Genomic DNA, 26,891 nt, shown 5'->3' with positions numbered 1-26,891 from the left:
ATACAATATTCCTAGACTAACTGTTCAATGGATAAAGAAAGTCCAGGACAGATAGATTTCCTTTCTTCCATTGCTCAGCCTTGGAGCTGTGTATCACAATGGCCACGGGGACAGAGGTCTGTACATTTTGGGCACAAGTGAGATAATTTTAGGGTCAGTGAGATGAATACCAACCTCTGCCATGAAATGATGCCAAAGGATTCTGTTAGAACTATGTTAAAATGTGTGAAAATCCAGACAGAATCCTTCTGGTGCAGCCATGGCCTTCTGCTGCCCTCTACTGGACGTAACTGGTAATGCTATGAATGTCTCATTCACTTGTAGAAGTTTCAGGAAAAAAAATCTCAAAGGGGCACTCTGGAGAAAATTTTAAAAAATTTAAAGGGTAGATAGATGGTAGAGAGAGCGCAACTCAAGCATGCTCGAATCCTGGAAGTCTTGGCATTTGCATACTGTTGGATGCAGCCCCAGGGACTTCTGAGAAACATGGTTAGAACCTATGGCTGTATTCTTGTTGATAGCGTCTCCCTAGGACTGCATCCAACTTCTTCAGCCACCGATAATCAAATGCAGAGACTTCCAGGTTTAGATGGACTTAAGCATACTCGAGTTGTGCTCATCTCTACAAATGATGCCTTTGTCTTTGCTGATGGCCATTTGCATAGTTATAAAATTGTGTTTTTCCTTGGAAGTACCACAGACGTGATGCTGAGCCACAGTATGCATGCCTCCTCCCTTTGCCACCTCTTACTGCCTTCACTAACTGACATAAAGGGCTGAAGGCTGAACCCTGTACGCCTGTACTGTGCCCCCCAAAATATAATAGTGCTATACACACTGTGCCCCTAAATATAATAGTGCTATACACACTGTGCTCCCTAGATATAATAGTACTATACACACTGTGCCCCTAAATATAATAGTGCTATACACACTGTGCTCCCTAGATATAATAGTACTATACACACTGTGCTCCCTAGATATAATAGTGCTATACACACTGTACCTCCTAAATATAATAGTACTATACACACTGTACCTCCTAAATATAATAGTACTATACACACTGTACCTCCTAAATATAATAGTGCTATACACACTGTACCTCCTAAATATAATAGTGCTATACACACTGTACCTCCTAAATATAATAGTGCTACACCGCATACTGTACCTCCTAAATATAATAGTGCTACACACACTGTGCTCCCTAGATACAGTATAATAGTGCTATACACACACTGCACCCTATATATAATAGTACTATACACACTGTGCCCCCTAAATATAATAGTACTATACACACTGTGCTCCCTAGATATAATAGTACTATACACACTGTGCCTCCTAAATATAATAGTACTATACACACTGTGCTCCCTAGATATAATAGTACTATACACACTGTGCCCCTAAATATAATAGTACTATACACACTGTGCTCCCTAGATATAATAGTACTATACACACTGTGCCCCTAAATATAATAGTGCTATACACACTGTGCTCCCTAGATATAATAGTACTATACACACTGTGCCCCTAAATATAATAGTACTATACACACACTGCACCATAGATATAATAGTACTATACACACTGTGCTCCCTAGATATAATAGTACTATACACACTGTGCCCCTAAATATAATAGTGCTATACACACTGTGCTCCCTAGATATAATAGTACTATACACACTGTGCCCCTAAATATAATAGTACTATACACACACTGCACCCTAGATATAATAGTACTATACACACTGTGCTCCCTAGATATAATAGTACTATACACACTGTGCCCCTAAATATAATAGTGCTATACACACTGTGCTCCCTAGATATAATAGTACTATACACACTGTGCCCCTAAATATAATAGTGCTATACACACTGTGCTCCCTAGATATAATAGTACTATACACACTGTGCCCCTAAATATAATAGTGCTATACACACTGTACCTCCTAAATATAATAGTACTATACACACTGTACCTCCTAAATATAATAGTGCTATACACACTGTACCTCCTAAATATAATAGTGCTATACACACTGTACCTCCTAAATATAATAGTGCTATACACACTGTGCCCCTAAATATAATAGTGCTACACCGCATACTGTACCTCCTAAATATAATAGTGCTACACCGCATACTGTACCTCCTAAATACAATAGTGCTACACACACTGTGCTCCCTAGATACAGTATAATAGTGCTATACAAACACTGTGCTCCTTAGATATAATAGTACTATACACACTGTGCCCTCTAAATATAATAGTACTATACACACTGTGCTCCCTAGATATAATAGTACTATACACACTGTGCTCCCTAGATATAATAGTACTATACACACTGTGCCCCCTAAATATAATAGTACTATACACACTGTGCCCTCTAAATATAATAGTACTATACACACTGTGCTCCCTAGATATAATAGTACTATACACACTGTGCTCCCTAGATATAATAGTACTATACACACTGTGCTCCCTAGATATAATAGTACTATACACACTGTGCTCCCTAGATATAATAGTACTATACACACTGTGCTCCCTAGATACAGTATAATAGTGCTATACAAACACTGTGCTCCCTAGATATAATAGTACTATACACACTGTACCTCCTAAATATAATAGTGCTATACACACTGTGCCTCCTAAATATAATAGTGCTATACACACTGTGCCCTCTAAATATAATAGTGCTATACACACTGTGCCCTCTAAATATAATAGTACTATACACACTGTGCCCCCTAAATATAATAGTACTATACACACTGTGCCCCCTAAATATAATAGTACTATACACACTGTGCTCCCTAGATATAATAGTGCTATACCAACACCGTGCACCCTTACTATAATAGCATCAATCATTGTACTCCCTTGAATAGCATAACACCTTCCTTACTGTGGTGTAGCTGCTTTCATTTCTGCTCATGTAGAACCTTGCAAAGCCAGTCCATCAGTAACCCCTTCTTCCATCATATACCTATCTATACTCGTGTACTATAAATCATTCCCCAGCACAATGTCAGAAGTTCCCCAGAAGTGGATGAACAGCAAGGACAGAGCAGTATAATACCAGCAGCAGCACGGGAGCCAGAGAGGTGAGTATAGCTTATTATTGTCAATCAGGCCCCTTCCTAAATTACTAAAAATAGGTTAAATATATTTTTTAATCTCTAAATCTGTGTCATTTCCTTTGGGGGCGAAAGTCGTCATTACGTCTCATTAGCCCAGATCAGAAATCGGGAAAGGAACACTAATACTATATCCGTCAAGCTTTCATCGGCCATTGTAACTCACGCCACCCGTCTTCCTGTCAATCTTAACTAAGAATCAAGCTTGGGGAATGAATCACGACTATCGATAACCAAGCTTCCTCCGCTTCTGAGAGAGTCACATGACTATATGTGCCATCTGATCCTGTTCATCTGTGCGGCTCTCTATGCACAGTACGTGACGTGTGTTACACAGCTGAGCGGTACACGCTGCTATTTTTATGTCTGCATATGTAATAAGCCGCCTGTCCTATATTTGGGACCCTGCGCTCTGTGATATCTCCAGCACCTGCATTGTGTTCACTGTTCATTGCTTTATTTCCAGCTGGGCGAATCACAGATTTATTCAATATGGATATAAATATATAGAGCGATGGTTATTTTTGTCCATGTCCTGAACTCATTCAATATTTGTGTAAGTGTCCTCTGTCATCCTCATGTATTATTTGTGGATTCTGCAGTGCTGAACCATACACACCAGTCCCTGTAATCAATGGTTCCCAATCTCATATCTCACTGCTCTCTGCTGCCACCTCTGTCCATGTCAGGAACTGTCCAGAGCAGGAGAGGTTTTCTATGGGGATTTGTTACTGCTCTGGACAGTTCCTGACATGGACAGAGGTGGCAGCAGAGAGCACTGTGTCAGTTCCAGTCCACAATGGTTCCCATATCATTGTCTCAGATGTACACATGTGGGGAGATTTATCAAACATGGTGTAAAGTGAAACAGGCCCAGTTGCCCCTAGCAACCAATCAGATTCCACCTTTCATTCCTCACAGACTCTTTGGAAAATGAAAGGTGGAATCTGATTGGTTGCTAGGGGCAACTGGGCCAATTCCACTTTACACCATGTTCAATAAATCTCCCCCATGGGGTCAATTTCATAAGGAGCCAAATAACATTACAGGTGGAAGAAAACTCTACCTATTGTTAGCCAGTATGGAAACTTAGACTTACGGAAATATTCAATGTAGTCCAAGAAAATTATCCCTATTATGTGAAGACAAGGGTTAAAGGGGTACTCCTGAAAATGTATTCATTTATGTATTTTTTTCAAAATCAACTGGTGTCCAGAAGGTATACAGATCCGTAAATTAATTGTATTAAAAATCTCCAGTCTTCTCCGTATGGACCGAGATAGGTGCAAAAGTCAATACCTTCTGCTCTGTGGATATCTCATTGACCATGGAAACTATAGCCTTGGGACTACGTCCTAACAACGCACCCAAGCATATTAACATGTCTAAATAATTAACTCCTTACACATTTAATTGCGGCGCTTGGCGGTAGCCGGCAGAGGCTCACCATGGCGGGGTAAGCCAAGTGCGCCGCTCCGCTCCTTGCCGATAGGACTTGGAGGCCCTTGGCAGCCGGCGGGAGTGGGTCAGCACTCTGGGGGCGGGGCAGTGCTACTAACGGTCTTACTGGACTGTAAAAGACTAACAGCCCAGGCAATCAGTGCGCTGACCCTCCGCAATCACTGATTGGCTGAGGGGGTCGTCCAGACACTGGGAACCCCCGAAGCAAGCCAGAAGGTGGAGCAGGTACAGCATGTTCCGGCCAGCAAGGGGTTAACGGGGCTGTCACTTAATACTCGCAGTGGCATGTCAATCAAACAGGCAAGGGTTAGGCAGCGGATTTCGATGCAAATTCACAGGGTGAAATCCGCTGCGGATCTGGTATGTGTGAATCTGGCCCAAGTTTTGTTACAACAACCTCTTTAAAGGAGAACTCCAGACTGGGGTGATTTTGGGCGGTAAGAGAGGGGACCTGGGGCCTTTACCTTTAAATCTGCACTTTAAGATTTGTCAAGTGTTTACACCATGGCTAGTCTCCCCCCATACATTTACATTACTCTTCAGTCTGGTTTTCATACAAAGATTCCAAATTTGGGAGCTCATGTCTGCGATTCCGTTCACTGTTTAGATTGCGGATGAAACCATGGCACCAAAGCGATTTAGTGCTGAGCGTGAGTCAGAAGCGGAAAGCGAGCTACATTACATATACTGAGCCTGTACACAGAGCTACCATATGTGAATATTTATTATGCTGTATTGGCCTAAAAATAGTGATCATATACTACACACTGTAAGAACCTAGCCATAGTTGCCTTAAAGGGAACCCGTCACCATGAAAATGCTACCTAAGCTATCGGCATCATGTTATAGAGCAGAAAGAGCTCAGCAGGTTAATATAAATCTTTATGGGAAAAGATTCAGTAGAACTTGTAATTTATTGGGTGAAATCTCTAATGTTTCCATGATAAAGAGTCCAGTCCATTGAGTGACTCCGCCCACTGGACTCCTAATCACAGAATGATCAAGGATTTCAGTCAACAAGTTATACAGAATCTTTTCCCCCAAAGTTATATATCAATCTGCTCAGCTCTTTCTGCCCTATAACATGATAGATTACATAGCATTGTCTTGGTAACAGGGTCCCTTTAACACCTAGACGACCCAGGGCATACCCATACGTCCTGGCGTTGTTAGGGGAGTTCAGAGCAGGGCTGCGCAGCAACTCCGCTCTGAACCGCCACGGTCCCGGGTGCCGCTTGTAGCTATTAGCGGCTATTAGCAGGCGATCACACTGCCTGCTAATTAAGTATTCAGATGCAGCTGTCAAAGTTGACAGCTGCATCTGAATACTAACTGCAGCCATTCCCTGGTGTCTAGTGGGGGGATTGCCCCCCCCCCCCACGATGCAATCACGGAGGGGCGATCCCTGCTTCTGACCTGGGCCGGGGTCTGTGCCGTAATGGTGCTGATCCCGGCTTGGCACTCTATTGATTTCGGCTGCAGCAGCCAAAAGCAATAGAGTGCCTATTTCATTGATCTATGCAGTATTACTATACTGCATAGATCTTTATGAGAGATCAGTGTACGTATACTAGAAGTCCCCCAGGGGGAATAACCCTAACCCCAGGGGGAAATAACCCTAACCCCAGGGGGGAATAACCCTAATCCCAGGGGGGCCTCTTGTGTAAGTGTAAAAAAAAAAAAGTGATACATTTTTTTTAAAAACCTCCCCCAATAAGTTTAAATCACCCCCCTTTTCCAAAGCTATAAATATAAATAAATAAACATGTTTGCTATCGCCGCGTGCGTGATCGACCGAACTATTAATCACATTCCTGATCTCGCACGGTAAATGACATAAGCGCAAAAAAATCCCAAAGTGCTAAATTTTTGGTCGCATCAAATCCAGAAAAATTGTAATAAAAAGCGATCAGAAAGTCCCATATGTGCATTCAAGGTACTGATAGAAAGTAAACATTATGGCGCAAAAAATGACACCTCACACAGCCCCATAGACCAAACGAAAAAAGCGCTATAAGCCTGGGAATGGAGCGATTTTAAAGGAACGTATATTTGTAAACAATGGGTTGAATTTTTTAAAAGCCATTAAATAAAATAAAAGTTATACATGTTAAATATCGTTGTAATCGTACCGACTTGAGGAACATGCAAGACAGTTTTACCCCAAGGCGAACGGCGTAAAAACAAAAAAAAACAAAATAAAAAAAATGCGTTTTTGTTTTTCAACTTTACCACACATTGGATTTTTTCCTGGTTTCGCAGTGTACTTTATTCATAAATTCAGCCCGTCATTGCAAAGTACAATTAGTGGCGCAAAAAATAAGGGCTCATGCGGGTTTCTAGGTGAAAAAATGCAAGTGCTATGGCCTTTTAAGCACAAGGAGGAAAAAACGAAAACGCTAAACTTTAAATTGGCCCGGTCCTCTAAGGGTTAACGATAAACGTTTTAGCATAGTAGCCGTTTTTTTTTGGCTCGTGTACATCTTACATTCTTACGATATAGTCAGTGACATTGCTTGTATCTATAAGAATGTAATGATTAGAGATGAGAGAACTTGTCAAAAGTTCAGCCGTTTCGCCGAACTTTCATGTAAAGTTCGGGTCCGTGCCCAACAGAACGTTAATGACCCACTAATTATACTTGCATGTCCCCACTTCCCCCAAGGTCCTTCTTATCCAGTCCGATCCCGTGGTCTTCTCCGTTAAAGGCCCGTTCAGCCAATCACAAGCTGACTGGGGCAGGACAGCACCGCTACCTGTGATTGGCCAAGCAGGCTGTGACTCTTTTTTTCAGGGGTGACACCCCCTAGGTAATCACAGGATCACTGGGACAGTACAGCACTATGGCCCGTGATTGGCTGAGTGGGCTGTCCCTCTAGAGACAAGAGTGACAGCCTGCTCCACCAATCACAGGCTGTGAAGCTGTCCAATCCACGTCAGCCTGGGATTGGCTAAGTGGGCCTTCACCGGAGAAGACAACGGGACTGGACCGGGGGACCCTGGGGAAGCGCTCACAGGTGAGAATAACTTTTTTTGTTTGTTTGTTTCTTTGATTTTGATACGTGCCTCCGCTCTTCCCGAACCTGTCTGAACTTTGCAAAGTTCGGAATGAATCTGTGTTCGGGAGGCTCAGCTCCCTCATCTCTATTAATAAGTCTATGAGCAGATGGGAGCATGCCCAGTATATGTGTGGCTGGGCAGGGGTTAAAGGGGTTGTCTAGAGAAAATCTTCCTCTTTCAAATCCAACTGGTGTCAGTAAGTTATATCGATTTGTAGTTTACTTCTATTAAAAAATATATCAAGTCTTCCCATACTTATTAGCTGCTGTATGTCCTGCAGGAAATGGTTTTTTTTTTTTTGTTTTTTTTTTAGTCTGACACAGTGCTCTCTGCTGACATCTTTGGCCAAGACTGTCCAGAGCAGGAAAGGTTTTCTATGGGGAGTCTTATAAAACCAAGACAGAGTTCCTGTCTCGGCCAGAGATGTCAGCAGAGAGCACTGTATCAGACTGGAAATAAAAACATTTCCTGCATGACATACAGCAGCTAATAAGTATGGGAAGACTTGAGATTTTTTAATAGAAGTAAATTACAAATCTTTAAAACTTTCTGATATCAGTTGATTTGAAAGAAAAAGATTTTCACTGGACAACCCCTTTAAATATCATAGTATCTATATCTATTACTACATTCCTTGTTAGTTGGCAGGATGTATAAGAATAGGATGGGTAGTTGTTTGCTAAACTATAGTTCTTTTCTTCAAAGTCAAGTGGCGATTGTTTATTCTGCTAATGGCGATTTCTTACAGAGCTGGAGTAGGGAACCGACTCAAAGTGATGAGAGATGGATAGATAGATAGGAGATAGATAGATAGATAGATAGGAGATAGATAGATGGGAGATAGATAGATAGATAGATAATAGATAGGAGATAGATAGATAGATAGATAGATAGATAGATAGATAGGAGATAGATAGATAGATAGGAGATAGATAGATAGATAGATAGGAGATAGATAGATAGGAGATAGATAGATAGGAGATAGATAGATAGATAGATAGATAGGAGATAGATAGATAGATAGATAGGAGATAGATAGATAGGAGATAGATAGGAGATAGATAGATAGGAGATAGATAGATAGATAGATAGATAGATAGGAGATAGATAGATAGATAGATAGATAGATAGGAGATAGATAGATAGATAGATGAGAGATAGATGGATAGATGGATAGATAGATAGATAGATAGATAGATAGATAGATAGATAGAGCAGAGAGACTTAATGGAAACTGAAGAACGGGTTGAGGCTGCTGATTTTTTTGTCAGGTTGGTACACAAAGGTGGGCATGTTACACAGAGAACCGGAATACTGTATGTGCTTTATTATCAGCCGGCTGACAGGAAGTACAGAAACCCTTACTCAGGCGATCTTCCAAGATACAATGCATAGAAAAAGGAACTGCACCACCTTCCCACTAATGAGTGTGGACGTTTCAGAGAATGACCTATTGTTTACATCAGGTTTTTATGGTTGGTGTTTTTTTTTGTTTGTTTTTTAATTCATTTTTATATCTATTATTAAAAAAAATGAAACCATGCAGTTTTCATTTTGGCCACTAGGCTTAAAACTTAAGATGACTTGTTCTGTACAGATCATTTCCCAGCAGTGTCCTCAACACAGACAGAAGGACAAAGACAGTTGACACCAACATATATAGATAACACAGAGAGGAGGAAAGTAACAGGTGACACCAGTATATAGATAACAGACAGGAGCACAGTGACAGGTGACACCAGTATATAGATATCACAGACAGGAGGATAGTAACAGGTGACACCAGTATATAGATAACACAGACAGGAGCACAGTGACAGGTGACACCAGTATATAGATAAAAGATAGGAGGGCAGTGACGGGAGAAACCAGTATATAGATAACACAGACAGGAGGACAGGGACAGGTGATAATGGATAATATAGTATAGTATAGTATATAGATAATAGAGGTGCACACAATAGCTGCTGTTCATAACTCAACCCCCTCCCCTGTGAAAAAATCCCACAGAGCCACATGTTCATGAGGTGTGCCGTAAAGAAGGTCACTAGATGCTGCTAAAAACAGCTCTGGCAAGATGGCTGCCCCCATAATAATGTACTACAAAAAAAAATTACAAAGAATAGAAACAGATAAGAAAAAAAGAAAATGTTCCAGTATATGTATGTATTCAGTTAAAACAAGTCTATGGGGGGATACATTCCCTTTAAGATCTCCAGATCCAAGTAGAACCTGGATTACACTGATCACAGGAAGAGAGCAGGGAGGGGACAGAGAGGACTGTGCTGCTGTAAGGGTGGGTTCATACCGCGGAATTCTCACGGACAATGTCCGCGGAATTCCGCAGTATGTCCGTGCGCCTTTCCGCCAGCTCCATAGACTCCATTCTATGGGCCGGCATATTCCGCTATCCGCCGAAAGAAGTGACGTGTCATACTGCGGAATTCCGCGGACATTGTCCGAGAGAATTCCGTGGTATGAACCCACCCTAAGAATGTGAACAATTGGTTCTCTCTGTGATCAGGCAAAGCAGTTCTAGAGCAAACTGCCTCATCATTAACGGGAGAGCTTAGGGAGTCTGTCTGACAGGGATGGGGAACCTTTGGCCCTCCAGCTGTTGAAAAACTACAATTCCCAGCATGTCTGGTTTGACTGTCCAGGCATGATGGGAACTGTAGTTTTGCAAAAGCTGGAGGGCAATGTAAAAGACGTGAATAATAAAACACATACAGGCCCTTCTGCCTGGAGAGACCAACCAGGCTCCATAATGAGTGGCCCAATATAGTCTTTGATATGGAACACAAGTCCGTTTGTTGAAATCTGACGTTTTCCTTTATTTTTAATATTGTAATAATAATAGTTGTTGTTGTTATGGTGTTTATTATTATTATTGTTATTAGAGATGAGCGAATCACTCGGAAATTCGTTTTGCGAACATTCGCACGAATTTGAAAATGTTCGTAAATTGCATACAAACGAACTTCATTAAAAACATGTTCGTTTGTTTGTACGAACATGCCGCTAATTGTCCGTGTTCGCCGATACGAGCAATTCGTCCGAGGATCAGATCGGTTGTAACAATCATTTTCAAACATGCGAACGTTTATCTTGTGATGTACGTAACTGCGTAATGTTCGCAACTGTAAGTGTAAGGGCCCTATTCCACCAGACGATTATCGTTCGCATAATCGTTAACGATCTCAAACGACCGCTATTGCGAAATACCTGAAAACGTTCACTCATTTCCATGGAACGATAATCGTTACTTATGATCGTAATTTGCGATCGTTTTTTCTTCGCTATTGCGTTCGTATCTACTGCGAACGATTTGCAAACGCTTTGCGAACGAGCAACGATAAAATTAGGTCCAGGTCTTATAAAGCGATCAACGATTTCTCGTTCGGTCGTTAATCGTTAACTGCATTTCAACCGACCGATTATCGTTTAGATTCGAACGATTTAACGATAATCTGAACGATAATCGTCCGGTGGAATAGGGCCCTAAGAAAAAAATGTGCGTTTGCTATTGCTGCCGCCATGTTTAGCGAATTTGCAAGGCAAATTCGTCAGATTCACTTCGCACGATTTTAATTGTTATTGTTATTATTATGGTTGTTAATAATAATAATAATTAAAATAATATTTTATATGATATAAAATATTTTTAATAGGTAACACACTTCACCCTCTCTGTTCGATAACACGATTTATTTTATACAACATTATACGTTCCCATATGTCCGGATGTTTTCTGTGTTTCTGCTTTCGGTCAGCAGCTGTAGAGCCGGCGATACGCCCCGCCATCTGACCGTTACATAGGCTTTCGTGACTGTATGTAGCAAGTTCATTACCCGCCACACTCCAGCTAGCAAAACATCTGCTAACTATGCTGATGTTTCCTGTCTGACTGTGGGGGAGGTTCCAGCAAGGATGTAAGCACTGCTCTCCTACACACAGTTCACATGTAACACTCAGCCGCCTCGTTACTCTGCAAAACAGAAGGGATATCTGCAGGTTTTCTGCTGATGTGCCGGAGACCCCCTCACCCCACCCCAAGGTAATATACACAGCAGAACTCACGGCTTCAGGGTGTAGCAGCTATACAATGTGCTGGGTGGGATGCAGTCTATACTTAGTGCTTGGCATTTGTTTGAATAGCATGGATTTTATTAGGCGAGAACATGTTTAAGCTTCTTTTTATGCCGTTTCTATGGCTATGGCAAGACCAGACAGATGTGATTGTATGTGATTGTACATGAAAGCACATTGCATGGGAGAGGATGCCGGAGTAATAGCTATAATTGCTACTTTGCCTATATAATCCGCTTTTCTTTCCCCCCTTAAAGCAGGGGTAGGGAACCTTGGCTCTCCAGCTGTTGCAAAACTACAACTCCCATCATGCCTGGACAGCCGAAGGCTGTCCAGGCATGATGGGAGTTGTAGTTTTGCAACAGCTGGAGAGCCAAGGTTCCCTACCCCTGCCCAAAAGGTTGGGGCTGTCGTAGAAGTACAAAAAAAAAAAGTCATGTGCACTTGAAATTTTAAGTGATTCTTAAAGTAAACCTTGATTTTCGAGCATGTTTTGAAAGGGACGTAGGCTTCTATAAACCACACTACTAGAGGGTTGAGATTGTCTCAGGGCAGAAGTCAGTACTAGAGGTCACATATGTGGCTGGTGGTTATTGTTACAATTATAAAGCAATCATGGTGGTCAGGGATATGGTCCCTGTGGTCAGTGGGACTGTTAAAGGGATTGTTGACAAAAAAAAAAATTCTTTCAAATCAACTGGTGCCATAAAGTGCCAGAGATTTGTAATATATTTCTATTAAAAAAAAAGAACAAAAAAAAACTCCAGTCTTCCAGTACTTATCAGCTGCTGAATGTCCTGCAGGAAGTGGGTGTATTTTTTCCAGTCCAGAGAGCAGGAGAGGTTTTCTATGGGGATTTGCTGCTGCTTTGGAAATTCCTGACATGGACAGAGGTGGCAGCAGAGAGAACTGTGTCAGACTTGGAAGAATACACCACTTCCTGCAAGACATACAGCAGCAGATAAGTACAGGAAGACTGGAGATTTTTAAATAGAAGTAAATTACAAATCCATATAACATTCTTCAACCAGCTGATTTAAAATAAATCTTAATATACAGTCTATGGGTCCTGTTGAAAGTTTTTTTGTTTTGAAAAGAAATAATTTACGAACCTATATAAGTTTTTGGCACCAGGTGATTTAAAAGAAAAAAAAAATTTGGTGGACTACCCCTTTAAGGCCCTATTACACAGATCGATTATCATTTAAAAATTTGCTATAATGGCTGAAAAAGAGCGATTATCTGCCCGAGTAATAACGGCCGAAGATCAAGCAGTGAACAAAAAGTTGTTAGTCGTTGTCTTCAACATATAGAAAAGTTATTGTTGTTAGTTTGCCGATCATTCGCATATCTGTGCGTCTAATAAGTCGTTTGCCGATAAAACATGCTGTGTGGGTTGTCCTGAGGAACGATTAGTGGCCGTATAAAAATGACCGTTCATAACGGTTATCGGTGAATGTAATAACCTCATAAATATCCACTACTTAATCACTAGTATTCACTAGAGATCGATCGTCATAGTGAATATTTACACGATAATCGCTATGGGTAATAGGGTCTTAAGGGCCGTATTACACAGAGAGATTATTGTGGGAAAAAATCGTTAGATCAGTCGAATTTAAGTGATAATACGAGTATACGAAGGATCGTAATTGCGATCGTAATTGACGGCAACCGTCCATGTATTATGGTGAGTGATTTCAGCTTGTTCCCAAAAGCTCACGTTTACAATCGTTAATCGGTGAAAACTAAAATTCGCTTTATCTAATAGGACCCTAAGTGCATAGACCCTGGCGGCTATTACACAGTTGACATACATTTTTAGGCTAGGTTCACACTTAGGGCCCTATTACATGGGACGATTATCGTGCGAACAATCGTTAAATCGTTCGAATTTAAACAATAATCGTTCAGTGTAATTGCAGGCAATGATCGTTGATTTAGTATGAGACCGGCTGCTCCGTTACCCGGCCGGGACATGGAACGGCCGGTTTTAGAAAAGATCATCCCCTGCGGTACCAGATGATCTTTAGCGCCGCTTAGTTCTGATGCGGGCGCATCAGAATTCCCCACTCCACACAATGGAGCAAGCGGATGGAGCCGCTTGCTCCATTGTGTGCCGCTTGCTCCACTGTGTGCACTGACAGAGTTTTCTGCGGCAGATATTCAATGAATAGCGGCCACAGAAAACTGACATGTCCGTTTTTTCACTGCGCCACTAGGCATCCCGGCCGGAGTGTATACACTCCGGACGGGATTCCCTCAGAAGGCAGCACTACGTAAGTTCCGTGGGAATCACGGTCAATGTAACAACAGCCGTGATTCCCATGGAGCTTACGTTGTGTGAACATAGTCTTAGAAGGTTTGCACTGTTCCATGATCAGTGGCGATCACTGAGTGCCATTTTATTTTAGAAGTTGCATTCAAGAAGTATCACTAATCCAGATTGTTTTCCAGTTACTGCCAGGGGGACCACTGTTTCAGTGCAGGCAATGACGTGTACTAAAGTGATTACAAATTTGATAGAATCGATAATTGCCCCCGTGGAATAGGGCCCTATATAGTTATACAACGACGTCTAAAGAATTTATCAAACAGGGTGAGTTACTGTTATATATTTTGGTATATTCCTAGACCGTCAGACTGTACACACTAAGATTTCATCAGGGTTTGTCAACTATATGATGTTTATAAGGGTCTCCCGGCTGTTTCCCCTGATGCCAGTGGTTCTCACAAGTCTGATTTTTTTTCAGCTATTTCGTTCCGTACATTTGTTGCAGAAATGTCCGGGTCTCATACATTTGCATACGGCTTTCTCCAAACTCTTGGCGGGTGATCTAGTTCATACGCAACAAAGTGAATTCCTTTGTGTCACATACAAATGGATGAGCAGATGCAAGGCAGGCCAAGGTTTTATCTACAGCAGGATTCCATCCCTGGACTGATAAGCGGTGAACGTGGTGTATATAGACATTCCCGTATACTTTCTATGGTTATTGATTGCTTGCTGGTAGAGTTCCATTAACTCTTTTATTTTGGGCCTCTCCCTATAAGGGTATGTTCTCATTAGTAGGGTGCCATACACCACACTGTATTCTTTCCAGTCTGACACAGTGCTCTCTGCTGCCACCTCTGTCCATGTCAGGAACTGTCCAGAGCAGGAGAGGTTTTCTATGGGGATTTGCTGCTGCTCTGGACAGTTCCTGACATGGACAGAGATGGCAGCAGAGAGCACTGTGTCAGACTGGAAATAATACACCACTTCCTGCAGGACATACAGCAGCTGATAAGTACTGGAAGGCTGGAGATTTTTAAATAAAAGTAAATTACAAATCTATATAACATTCTTAAACCAGCTGATTTAAAAGAAATTTTAATATACAGTCCATGGGTCCTGTTGAAAGTGCATATCTACAGATACACTTCCTCAATTCACATACAATATGATGTGAGGTGCCATATGTCTCAGACCTGTTTAGTTAGTGACTCTTTCATAGAGGACTGAGGTTTTTAAAGGAGAACTCTGGCCTTGACCCATATTTTCAAAACGGCCAGGAGGGGTGGGTGAAAAAAATAAATTAAAATATCCACTTACCTCCCTGGCTCCTGCACTGCTGCTGTTGCAACTGCTTCCTGGTCTGAGACAGGACTTGAGATGGCAGACCTGCTCAGCCCTTTAGAGGTGGGACACCCCTATAGTCACTGAATGGCCATGTCACATGTCAAGCCCCTTCTCAAGATCGGGAATCGTCTGAACACCGGAGATCAAAGCAGTAAAATGCTGACACCATTGCTGGAGCCAGGGAGGTAAGTAGATTTTTTTTTTTTTTTGCATAAAACTACCACGTTTTGTCACCAAAATGACGGCCATCTAAAAAGACGGCCACAAAAAGGCCAAAAAAGATGCTAGTTTGTAATTTTTAAAGTGTTTCTCCTTTAACAAAGTCCAAGGTTGCTGATTTCATCTAAAATACTTTGTCAATGTTTTTTCACTTCCCCTTTTCCAGCTGTTTTGTGCAGTTGTCTGCAGCGAAATCCACTATGGGAAAAAGTCCACTATGACTATATAGCCTCATATAACATAGGAAGAGCTATCCTCTACGTTCAGCCAGCAATGCTCACAAATGGGAGCTATAGATGTTCTGTGATCATCATGAGAGGATGAGGAGGTAATCGATGTCTTGTTTTCTACAAACAGGTTCAAAGCAGTTTCAGAGACAATGCTTAAAGGGGTTCTCCAATAAAAACATACTTGTCCCCTACCACAGGATAGGGGACAAGTAAGAGACTGCGGAGGGGTCCGAACTCCATGCCCCCAGGGATCTCTAGATTGAGGACCTGGCTCCTTTTTGTTATTAATACGGATGTGGATCGGCACGTGACCTTCAGCTCTATTCATTCCCTATGGAGCCACCAGAAAGAGCAGAGTGCTTTACTCTGCTCTCCCCGGCGGCTTCATAGAGAGTGAATAGAGTGAAGATCGCAGGTGATACGGAGGTCAGACCCCTGTGATCTCTTACTTGACCCATATCCACAGGACAGAGGACAAGTAAGTTTTAATCGGAGGACCCCTTTAATATTTGGAGAGGTTTATGGTAGTGAAAGCATTAATGGTAATATCCATAATGCTCTAAATCAAGGATGGGGAAAGCTTTGGCTTTCCAGGCATGATGGGAATTGTAGTTCTGCAACAGTTGGAGGGCCGAAGCTTCCCCATCCCTGCTCTAGGGTGACTAGGAGCTTATATCTAATACCCATAAAACTATGGATAACCCAGCACCCTTCACCGATTGGCTGTTTGGTGCCTGCACTACAGACAATGGAGCTGCAAGCAGTTGGCGCCATTTCCTGTGTAGTGGCGACACTGGGGTACTGCGGCCTTGGTTCCTATTCAAGTGAATGGTAGCTGAGGCTTTACAGGGAGTGGAGTCAACAAGGAGTTGGCCTTCACATGTTGAAAGTCTATCTTGTGGGTAGGCTATCAATATTTATTTATTTTAATTCCTTTCCTGGTAGCATAGGATGGTGAAGCTGTTAAAGGGGTGGTTTAGAATTTTTTTTAAGTTTCAAATCAACTGGTGCCAGAACTGTCAATCAGCAGCTGGAGGGAGAAGGGGTGTGGCAAGAATCCTATTCTCCTGCATATTAGGAGAACAGGTGAACCAGGTGATATACAGTAAGTAATACACCGATCTGTTCAGGATTTCTGTCACTAGTTTATGCTGCCCTCATTTAAGGTGGAATAAACCTAGTGACAGATTCCCTTTAAGCTTCTCAATAGTAAAAGGCTGCAATATTCTATGACCGGACTCAGTACTTTTACCACTTCTATATTAGAGCAGTGATTCACCCTCCTTTGTGACCACAGCCTGACATACACTTATACTGGGCATCTGGACACGGCTGTGTATGTACAGCGCTAGTGAATAAAGCTCTGCAAATATTTTAGTCTGTCGTGTGGCAGTCATGAGTAAACCACGGCCGTCTATTTAGGGCAACTGTGAAACATTTATTAGCAAGCCCTAAGGGAAAAGACAAATGGAATGCTAAGTGAGCAGGAAGATAGTATTTAACAGGATACAATTAGAATGTAACAGATCTTTTGCTGCACCCCAGCGGACCTCTCACGCCGGAGTGCCTGTGCCCGCTGTCTTACTATAGACATGATAACATTTACATTCAAAAATAGGAAATCTTTCATATCAGTTGCTTTAAATGGGCACTGTCGTTCCAAATACCGTATTTTCCGGCGTATAAGGCGACTGGGCTTAAAAGACGACCCCTGACTTGCGGCAGGAACAGTACGGGTGGCGTGCAGAGGCCGAGATGGGCCCCAGGTGAGTTAAAGGTTTTTTTGTTTTTTTTATAGTGGTCGCCCCATACAATAGGGATGGGGCAATTTTTGAGCCCCCCCCACCGTATGGGGCAACCATACCCGACGTATAAGACGACCCCCGTCTTTAACCCCGATGTTTCGGGGTTAAAAAGTCGTCTTATACCCCGGAAAATTCGGGTTACTCTGGTGAGATTTTTTTTTTCTTCTTTTAAATCAACTGGTTTCAGAAAGTTTTATAGATTTGTAATTTACTTCTATTTAAAAATCACCAGTCAGCTGCTGTATGTCCTGCAGGAAGTGGTGTATTTGTTCCATTCTGACACAGTGCTCTCTGCTGCCACCTCTGTCCATGTCAGGAACTGTCCAGAACAGCAGCAAATCCCCATAGAAAACCTCTCCTGCTCTGGACACTTCCTGACATGGACAGAGGTGGCAGCAGAGAGCACTGTGTCAGACTGGAAGGAATACACCACTTCCTGCAGGACATACAGGAGCTGATAAGTACTGGAAGACTGGAGATTTTAAAATAGAAGTAAATTACAAATCTATATAACTTTTTGAAACCAGTTGATTTGAAAGAGAGAGATTTTTTTACCGGAGTACCCCTTTTAATCAGGGGAGGTGATTCTACATCTTTGTATTTGACTATATATAATTTTTTTTTTTTTATGTGAAATACATTTGTGCCATACATTTCGCTGCTAGGTGTCTCACTTAATAGAAAATTGCAGTCCAGGCTCCATCACTAAGGCCATTCGATCTGCTTTAACGGGCCCTAAGAACGTACAGCGTGCTCCTATTGTGGACGCTATCATGACGGGGTTATCTTTACAGTGCAGTACTGTATATATTACTGTGGTTACCAGGCCTGGATGAGGACAGAATATGCTGATAAAACAGCAACATGACTAAGCAGAACGATCACAAGAAAGAATTTGTGCCCTGCCCAGAGGCCCATCTTATTCCACTAGATGACTTATGTGCACTTTTCCAACCATTGTTTCATCTTTAGAATTTCTTTTTGTTTGTCTTGTTTGTTACTTTTCCTCAAATTTTCTAATTTACTAGCTATATTTTAACCCTTTGAAGACCAGGCCAAAATGACCCAGTGGACTGTGAAAATTTTAATCTTTAGTGTTTTCGTTTTCCCCTCCTCCCCTTCTAAGAGCTCTAGCACTTTCAGTTTTTTATCTACAAGCCATGTAAGCGCTTTTTTTTTACAGGAATAGTTGTATTTTGCACAAGCCAAAAAGACAGAAATGGCTGCACATCGCACCCATGGCTGACACGAAAGCCTATTCAGCTACATTTAAAACCAACATCAGAAGTTAGTATATAATTTGGCCAAACCATATTGCCTCATGTACCACATGCAGGTCTTCTGATACACATGAGTCCCTAACCAAAAAACATCACTGTGCCGGTCAGCGACCACAATCCCCGCAAAACGTGTGCAAGCAGAGAAGGGGGGCCACGGAATGGCCCTGCAACCCCATTGTCACAGGACCAGACCCTAAAGGGCCCCCCCTAAAGGGAGGAAAAAGGGGACGCCAAGTATTCTGTCCCTTTTTTCATTGTGGTTAGCACTCGTGCTTTGTAAGACCCATGTGATCCAAATTAGCAGGAAGCACCTGTGTACATAAGGGGAGGATCTCCTAGTATTCTCCCATTCTACCTGCAGAGGAATGGAGAGAGGGAAGAGCTTATTCACACTTGAGTTGCTTGGCGTCCACTTTATCCGCCGGTGGTGCCTGCGGGGTATGGGGGGGCCCTTTAGGGTCTGGTCCTGTGACAATGGGGTTGCAGGGCCATTCTGTGGCCCCCCTTCTCTGCTTGCGCACGCTTTGCGGGGATTGTGGTCGCTGACCGGCACAGTGATGTTTTTTGGTTAGGGACTCATATGTATCAGAAGACCTGCACGTGATACATGAGGCAATATGGTTTGGCCAAATTATATACTAACTTCTGATGTTGGTTTTAAATGTAGCTGAATAAGCTTTCGTGTCAGCCATGGGTGCGATGTGCAGCCATTTCTGTCTTTTTGGCTTGTGCATAGTTGTATTTTGTAATGGCGTCTTTCATTTTACCATAACATGTATGATGGAATCCCAAATATATTATTTATGAAGATATAAATAGGTGAAATCGTAAAAAAGAATGCAATATGGTAACGTTTGGGGGGTTCCTGTGTCTACGTAATGCACTATATGGTAACAGCGACATGACACTATTATTCTATAGGTCAGCCCGAACACAACCATATGCAGGTTACACAGATTCTCTAATGTTATATATTTTTTTTTAATGAAATCCTTTTTTTCCCCCAATTATTGATAAAATGGGCCTATTGTGACGCTTATAACGGTTCTAGTTTTTTACCTACGGGGCTGTATGTGGTGTCATTTTTTCCGCCATGATCTCTAGTTTTTATTAATACCATATTTGTGAAGATCGGACGTTTTGATCACTTTTTATAATTTTTTTAAAAATATAATGTAACATTAAATCAGTAATCCGCGCACTTTTTTCCCTCTTTTCGTCTACGCCGTTAAACGTTCGCAATGACGCTTATATTTTAATCAGACAATTACGCACGCTACGGTATATTATATGTTTATTTATTTATATAATGGGAAATAGGGGTGATTTCAACTTTTATTGGGGGAGGGGCTTTGGGGTAGTGTGTTAGTGATTTTAACTTTTTTCTAATGCATTTTAAGTCCCTTTGGGGGACTTGTACATTCATTACTTTTATTATTCATACTGATCATTGCTATGCCATAGGCATAGCATTGATCAGTGTTATCGGCGATCTGCTCATTGAGCCTGCCTGTGCAGGCTCAGTGACCAGATCGCCGATCGGACCGCACGGAGGCAGGTGAGAGACCTCTAGCGGTCCGTTTCAACGATCGGGACCCCCACAGTCCCACTGGTGACTAATCTCCCTCCTCCCCCCTCCCCTCTCCATAGATTACACAGGGCTCGACTGATGTAAAAGAGTGGAGATTTCCTGATAATCAGCAGTGAATGAGAGAGAGGAGGGGGGCGGGGGGTCTGGGGAAAGTCTTTTTGAATGCAGATAATGGCAGATTTGCCTAATAAACCCAATTACAAAGTTTCTTAAAATCACCTGGACTATTGATTTCTGCAAAAAAAACAAAACACAGTGACACTTTAATAATAAGCTGCCACATTGTGTTTTGCACAGAATACATTTCTGCAGTCACTTCCTTATTATGTAAGACAGGATTGTAGTGGAAGCTGACACTAATAGACAAGATAGGATCAGGCCATACACAAATACACATGGCCACTCACCTCCTCCCCTGCCTGATCACTGACCTCTGTAAAAGCTTAGAATTTTTTTCCATAGATGTCAGTAGGGTCAGCTCCATTCTATTTTTCCTGTGTCTATGGGGCTTGCTGTACAGCTGTTCATAATATAATGTATTACCGTATCTGTACGGTTCTGCCACACTGGTAGCTGATAGAAATCCAGGAAGTGAAGAAAAATGTCCTCTGTGCCAATCCACATTGCCTCCTGCTCCCACTGCTCTCCCCCTTAAGAGACAAATCTTCCATGTCTCTGTCTCACATTCTGTGTGTTTGCTGAGCACAGGCTGATGATGCAGACAGGGGGCAGGGCGTGATGTCACAGGAGGCGGGGCTGGATCCCCCAATCCCCTAAGTGATTCACCATCCCTGACCGGCCAGAAGCTGCTGCTGCAAGGACTGTGGACTGTGATGAACAGCTGAGGGAAAGCATTGCATTCTGGAATCAGTACTGCATTCTGGGAACTGCTCAACCAGGAAGTACAGAAACACAATAGAGAACAAAAAAAAACCCAAACAAATGAGATAGATATGTAACTCTGGAACCTGGAGTTCCCCTTTTAAACGGAAAGTCCCATAGACTACCATTCTAACTGCACACAGCTGTTTAGAGTGGAGATGAAGGCTACACACACTGTGCCCCTTTATGGGTGGGTTCACACTACGTAATCCACTCAGATAAATTCCAGCAGATTCCATCACTAGTACCCGCTCGCCCCCCCTTTTCTAGTGATCTTCAGGGGTCTGAGCACCAGGACTCACACTGATACAATTTTTTTTTTACATGTCACTATGATATAGTGCGAATCAGGTATTGTTTAGAAAATAAATGCAAATAAACCTCAAAATTTTGGGGAAATAATGCAGTTTTTAAGATGTAAAACCCCCATGTATAAAATATGTGTGAATGAGTCCCCCGGCTCCTCCTCGCTGGCTGCTTCATTGACAGTCCATGTTCCGTTCTGCAGGTTGAGGGCTTAGTTAGGCAGTGCAGCCGGCGGGGTTACTGTGTGACGGTGCATTACTGCTCTGCTAATGAGCTGCGGTAGAAACTGTTCTCCCCTTATCTCCACCTTACAGTATCCTGTGGCAGAAGTCATCTCTGCGTTGCTTCTTCCAGTAAGTAACATTCAAACTTTCTTGGGATTGTTAGAATTTAATAACTTTAATAGGTGACCGTACTCCCCCCTCCCAACACCTGCCTCCCGCATAGTCACATGACCTTTATGGGTTTTTTTATGTTCCCTTTAATGTTGTTGGTTTGCAGTGTTGGGACGTTGCAAGGTTATTCTTTGTTTCTATGTGTACGGCCGAGTCAGCGAATGTGTTCTGCTGTGATGACTCGCACAATTAGGTGAAAAGCTGATACGGCGGGGGTAGAGGCAGATTTAATCAATAGGAATGTAATTTATTTTATTTTGCTGTGCTGCAAAAACAACAGGAGGAATTAACGGACCTTCAGTTCCCACGGGTTTAAAGGGGTTGAATGTGCTTAGAAAAACATGGCCACTTTCTCCCAAAAACAGCACCACACTTGTCCTCAGTCTTGGATGTGGGTATTGCAGCTCAGTTACATTGAAGTGAATTGTAATACCACAGACAACCTGAGAACAGGGGTGGTGCTGTTTTTGCAAGAAAGTAGCTGTGCTTTTTGTAATCCTGGATGACTTTTTTTTATTTTAACAGTTTGGGTGGATTCTTTTTTTTGTTTTCTTTCTATAAGGCCCCAATGGGATCCTGGAAATTGAAGATGGCAAGAAGAGCGCTGAAGAGTATTTTTGATTAAATTCCATAGTGAAAACATAGAGCCTTAGGCTGGGTTCACACTACATTTTGCAATCCGTTTTTGATAAAAAAAAAATAAAAAATATATATATATATGTGTGTGTGTGTGTGTGTAAAAACTGTTGCATTTGCATAACTTCATTATAAAAAATTTGTTTTTCAAAACGCATGTTTTTATTTTTAAAGTACACAAAAATAAGGTCCAGTACCTTTTTGTGTATGTAAAAAACAAACAAAAATGATGCGTTTTGAGCTGTTTTTTTTTTTTTTTTAAATAATGGAAGTCAACTGCTAGATGGATCAAAATGAAATTGCATCTGTTTTTCCATCTGTTTTTTGCAAAAATGGATGAAAAATACGGTTTCAAAAACATAGTGTGGAGCTGCAAACAGTATATAGGTGAATGCCTTGTATAGATGAACCATTTGCATTAAGAAAACAGTTAAATAATTTTTTTTTTTAATTCTTTGAAGCCCCTTTAAAAATAGTTAATGTGGAAATTACTAAGACCCGAATGTTTCCACATGCCGTGGGGAAAGTGTTTTTGTTTTTTTGTTTTTTTTGTAAATGTCACTGTCACTTGATGAATCACTCTCCCGTTATTGATTTCTCGTCACGTTTGTTTCTTCGCTTTCCTGAAGGTTGTTTTTTGTTTTTTTTTTCACTTGATGCAGCATGTAGCTGACTGGCGGCTGGATACTGTTGGTCTCTGTAGTCCTGTGACGGGGAATGTTGTAGTGTTTGTAGCCATGTAATCTGGTTCTGATACATTTATATTTGTAAGCTCAGTAGTTAGCACCACAACCTGGCGACTAGAGATGAGCGAACCTTGAGCCGCTTGGGGTCATCCGAACCTGAACGCTCTGCATTTGATTACCGGTGGCTGAAGAAGTTGGATGCCGCCCTACAGAGTCCTGAAAAACATGGATTGGGGTCCACTCATCTCTACTGGTGACCTTTTTATTTATTTATTTTAAGCCAAAACCAAGGGTGGAACTGACAATGATATTGATAAAGATTTCCACCTTGGTTTTGGCTCATAATACTGACCGACATATGAAGCGGCCCACCAGGAATGTGCCCGATAGGGCCAGATTGTCACTTCGTCCTGCTCCCCCAGTAACCCCACAAATTTTTCAATTTTAACGACTGAATTAATGTGGTCCAGGAGGGGTTTTAAGATCTTAAAAATAGAGCTTTCATCATAGTGTCCTGCATTTTTGACATATTGTATGACAAGTATGAACTCCGCTTAAAGGGTTAGTTCAGAATAAAATAGTGCCGTATAGTTCACACTTTTTTTCTCTTACACCACCCGTTTTGTTGTAAGTAACGCAGGGCCAGCTTCACTAAGCGCTCCCTCTGAAGTGTCCCTGCTTTTACACACCTTCTATTATTCATGTGCTTGTTAATTGTTTATGCACAATCTACTTTACTCTGTTGTACATTGTGTCAGCTGTGTAGTCGCTTCCTGTATCATTTGGCTTCTGTGATGCTGCTTTTCCGGTCATGTTCTGCTTGTTCGCTCTGGTGTATAGCGACACTTCTCATGGAGTCTGATGCCGACTTGTGGGTAACGGCAGCTAATATGGACCCAAAAACAAATGTCACTATTAAAGGGGTACTCCAGCAAAAAAAAACAACTTTCAAATCAACTGGTGCCAGAAATTTGTAATCTACTTGTATTAAAAAATATCCAGTCTTAAAGTACTTATCAGCTGCTGTATGTCCTGCAGGAAGTGGTGTATTCTGACACAGTGCTCTCTGCTGCCACCTCTGTCCATGTCAGGAACTGGCCAGAGCAGTAGCAAATCCCCATAGAAAACCTCTCCTGCTCTGGACAGTTCCTGATATGGACAGAGGTGGCAACAGAGAGCACTGTGCCAGACTGGAAAGAATACACCACTTCCTGCAGGACATACAGCAGCTGATAAGTACTGGAAGACTGGAGATTTTTAAATAGAAATAAATTACAAATCTATATAACTTTTTGACACCAGGCAATTTGAAAGGAAAAAAAAAATGCAAAGCAAAAAATGCTGCAAAACATATTGCCCCATATCCTGTGAAGTATCCTAAGTGAGGGGTGATGTATGCATCGCAGCTGACTATAATACAGGAGCAGGGAGCCCAAGGATCAGTGGGGGTTCCTGTTCCTGTACATACCTACATATTTATTGCAGTTTTCGACTTCCTCATTAAAGTTAATTGGGAAACGCTATAATAAAGCTTCCTCACGTCCAACACAACATCCGCTGCTGATGTGTGGATGAGAGTCTGACACAGTGCTCTCTGCTGCCCCCTCTGTCCATGTCAGGAACTGTTCAGAGCAGCAGCAGCAAATCCCCATAGGAAAGTTCCTGATGTGGACAGAGGTGGCAGCAGAGAGCACTGTGTCAGACTGGAAAGAATACACCACTTCATGCAGGACATACAGCAGCTGATAAGTACTGGAAGACTTGAGATTTTTAAATAGAAGTAAATTACAAATCTATATAACTTTCTGAAACCAGAAAGAAAAACATTTTCGCCGGAGTACCCCTTTTAAGGTTACATTGGAGGGGAGCAAGGGTATTGGATGGTGTGTTGTTATGATTTGTTATAGGTTAAGAAGCGACGCAAAACGGGAGAATATTTATTGGTAAAGTGAATGAGTTTGGGGAGAAGGATCCTGCGGAGTAACAGCGCCCCCCTTCCCCTCCAGGAACAGTCAGCACCTACAGCTGTGCAGGCAGAATAGTGCAGGGCTCCGCTTCCTCTCTTCTAATAGCCGGCTTATAAATCCTCCTCCGCTGGCACGGGACTTCTTCTCATTACGACACAAGTTGAGATCAGAAACCGCTGATCAGGTTACTGTATTTTCCTCCCTTAGGCTACACATTCCTGAGAAGACTTTCCATTCCTCCGGATTATTCTTCATGATAGATTGGCCACTTTGTGGAGGTGCTGTGGCAGGAGGCTGGCAGGCTGGCATCCCTGGTGCCGGGCACCTCTGGGGGGGCAGGGGGGGGGGGTGAAGGCTTTACGGCACCGCACCAGGACTGGCAGATGTACACGTGCACAGAGCAGGTTAGTCCTTGTCTGTCCCGATTATTAGGATCCAGCAAGTGGCTGCAGGGACATGCCTCAGCCTCAGCTTAGATGTAAGATATGGTAACCTCATTGCTCAGTAATGTCGACCGCTCTGCCAGTGGTTACAGGGCACCGTGCCATCTGCCTTTCTTCTTCCAGAATATTCTTCTCTGCTTTTTTTTTATTTTTATTTTTTTTATTCCCTTTTATAATCTGATAATTTAAAGTGGTACTCTTTTTTTTTTCTTTCATATCAACTGGTTTCAGAAAGTTTTATATAGATTTGTAATTTACTTCTATTTAAAAAAGTCTTGGAGTACTTATCAGCTGCTGTATGTCCTGCAGGAAGTGGTCTGACACAGTGCTCTCTGCTGCCACCTCTGTCCATGTCAGGAACTATCCAGAGCAGCATAGAAAACCTCTCCTGATCAGGACAGTCCCTGACATGGACAGAGGTGGCAGCAGAGAGCGCTGTGTCAGACTGGAGAGAATACACCACTTCCTGCAGGACATACAGCAGCTGATAAGTACTGGAAGACTGAACTTTTTCATTTTGTTACTGCATGTGTGAACACAGCCGTAAGGTGCTGTCATTTTTACATATAGATTGCGTGTCTCGGGGTCTTGCTGCCACTACTGGCCACAGAAACGAGAATGGAAGGGATATTGCAGTTGCTAAAAGTGCACCCCCCTATCCACAAGGTGGGGGTCTGATAGCTGTCTGACCTTTGGGACCCCCAAGAATGGGGACCTGATTCTCTCTCTGCTAAATGGAGCGGTGGGTCGGTCCTGCTCAACTCATTATCTATTTTCGCCCTAGTCTATGGCTGGTTGCTTCATAGAGAATGAATGTGGCACTAGCTGACCCAATGCTCCATTGGTCCCTGTACTTATAAATCTGGGAAGGGGTCTGCACTCACTTGGAATACCCCTTTAGGGTGCACTCACACCTACAGGATCTGCAGCAGATTTGATGGTGCAGATTAGAATCTGCAGCAGATCCGCAGCATATTTCATGGTCCAGATTGGATTTGCCTTGAATCTGTAGCATCAAATCTGCTGCAGATCCTATTCTAACCTTAGTAACC

General features: G+C 42.2%; 1 protein-coding gene across 2 annotated transcripts in view; it reads left to right on the top strand.

Moving 5' to 3' along the window:
• Nucleotides 1-21,976: 21,976 nt before the first annotated feature.
• LOC138772999 (CMP-N-acetylneuraminate-beta-galactosamide-alpha-2,3-sialyltransferase 2-like) overlaps nt 21,977-26,891 on the top strand; it is a 40,658-nt gene continuing 35,743 nt past the window's right edge. The window contains exon 1 of one of the 2 annotated variants that reach the window (XM_069953857.1): nt 21,977-22,065. The gene's annotated coding sequence lies outside the window, so the exon portion shown is untranslated. Of the gene's footprint in view, nt 22,066-25,737; nt 25,801-26,891 lie in introns of those variants that run through there. The other variant, XM_069953856.1, reaches the window with a different exon arrangement.

Source organism: Dendropsophus ebraccatus, chromosome 14 (assembly GCF_027789765.1).
Source record: "Dendropsophus ebraccatus isolate aDenEbr1 chromosome 14, aDenEbr1.pat, whole genome shotgun sequence".
NCBI lineage: Eukaryota > Metazoa > Chordata > Amphibia > Anura > Hylidae > Dendropsophus > Dendropsophus ebraccatus.
The sequence above is the reverse complement of the archived record's forward strand: the minus strand, read 5'-3'. Positions and strand labels throughout refer to the sequence as shown.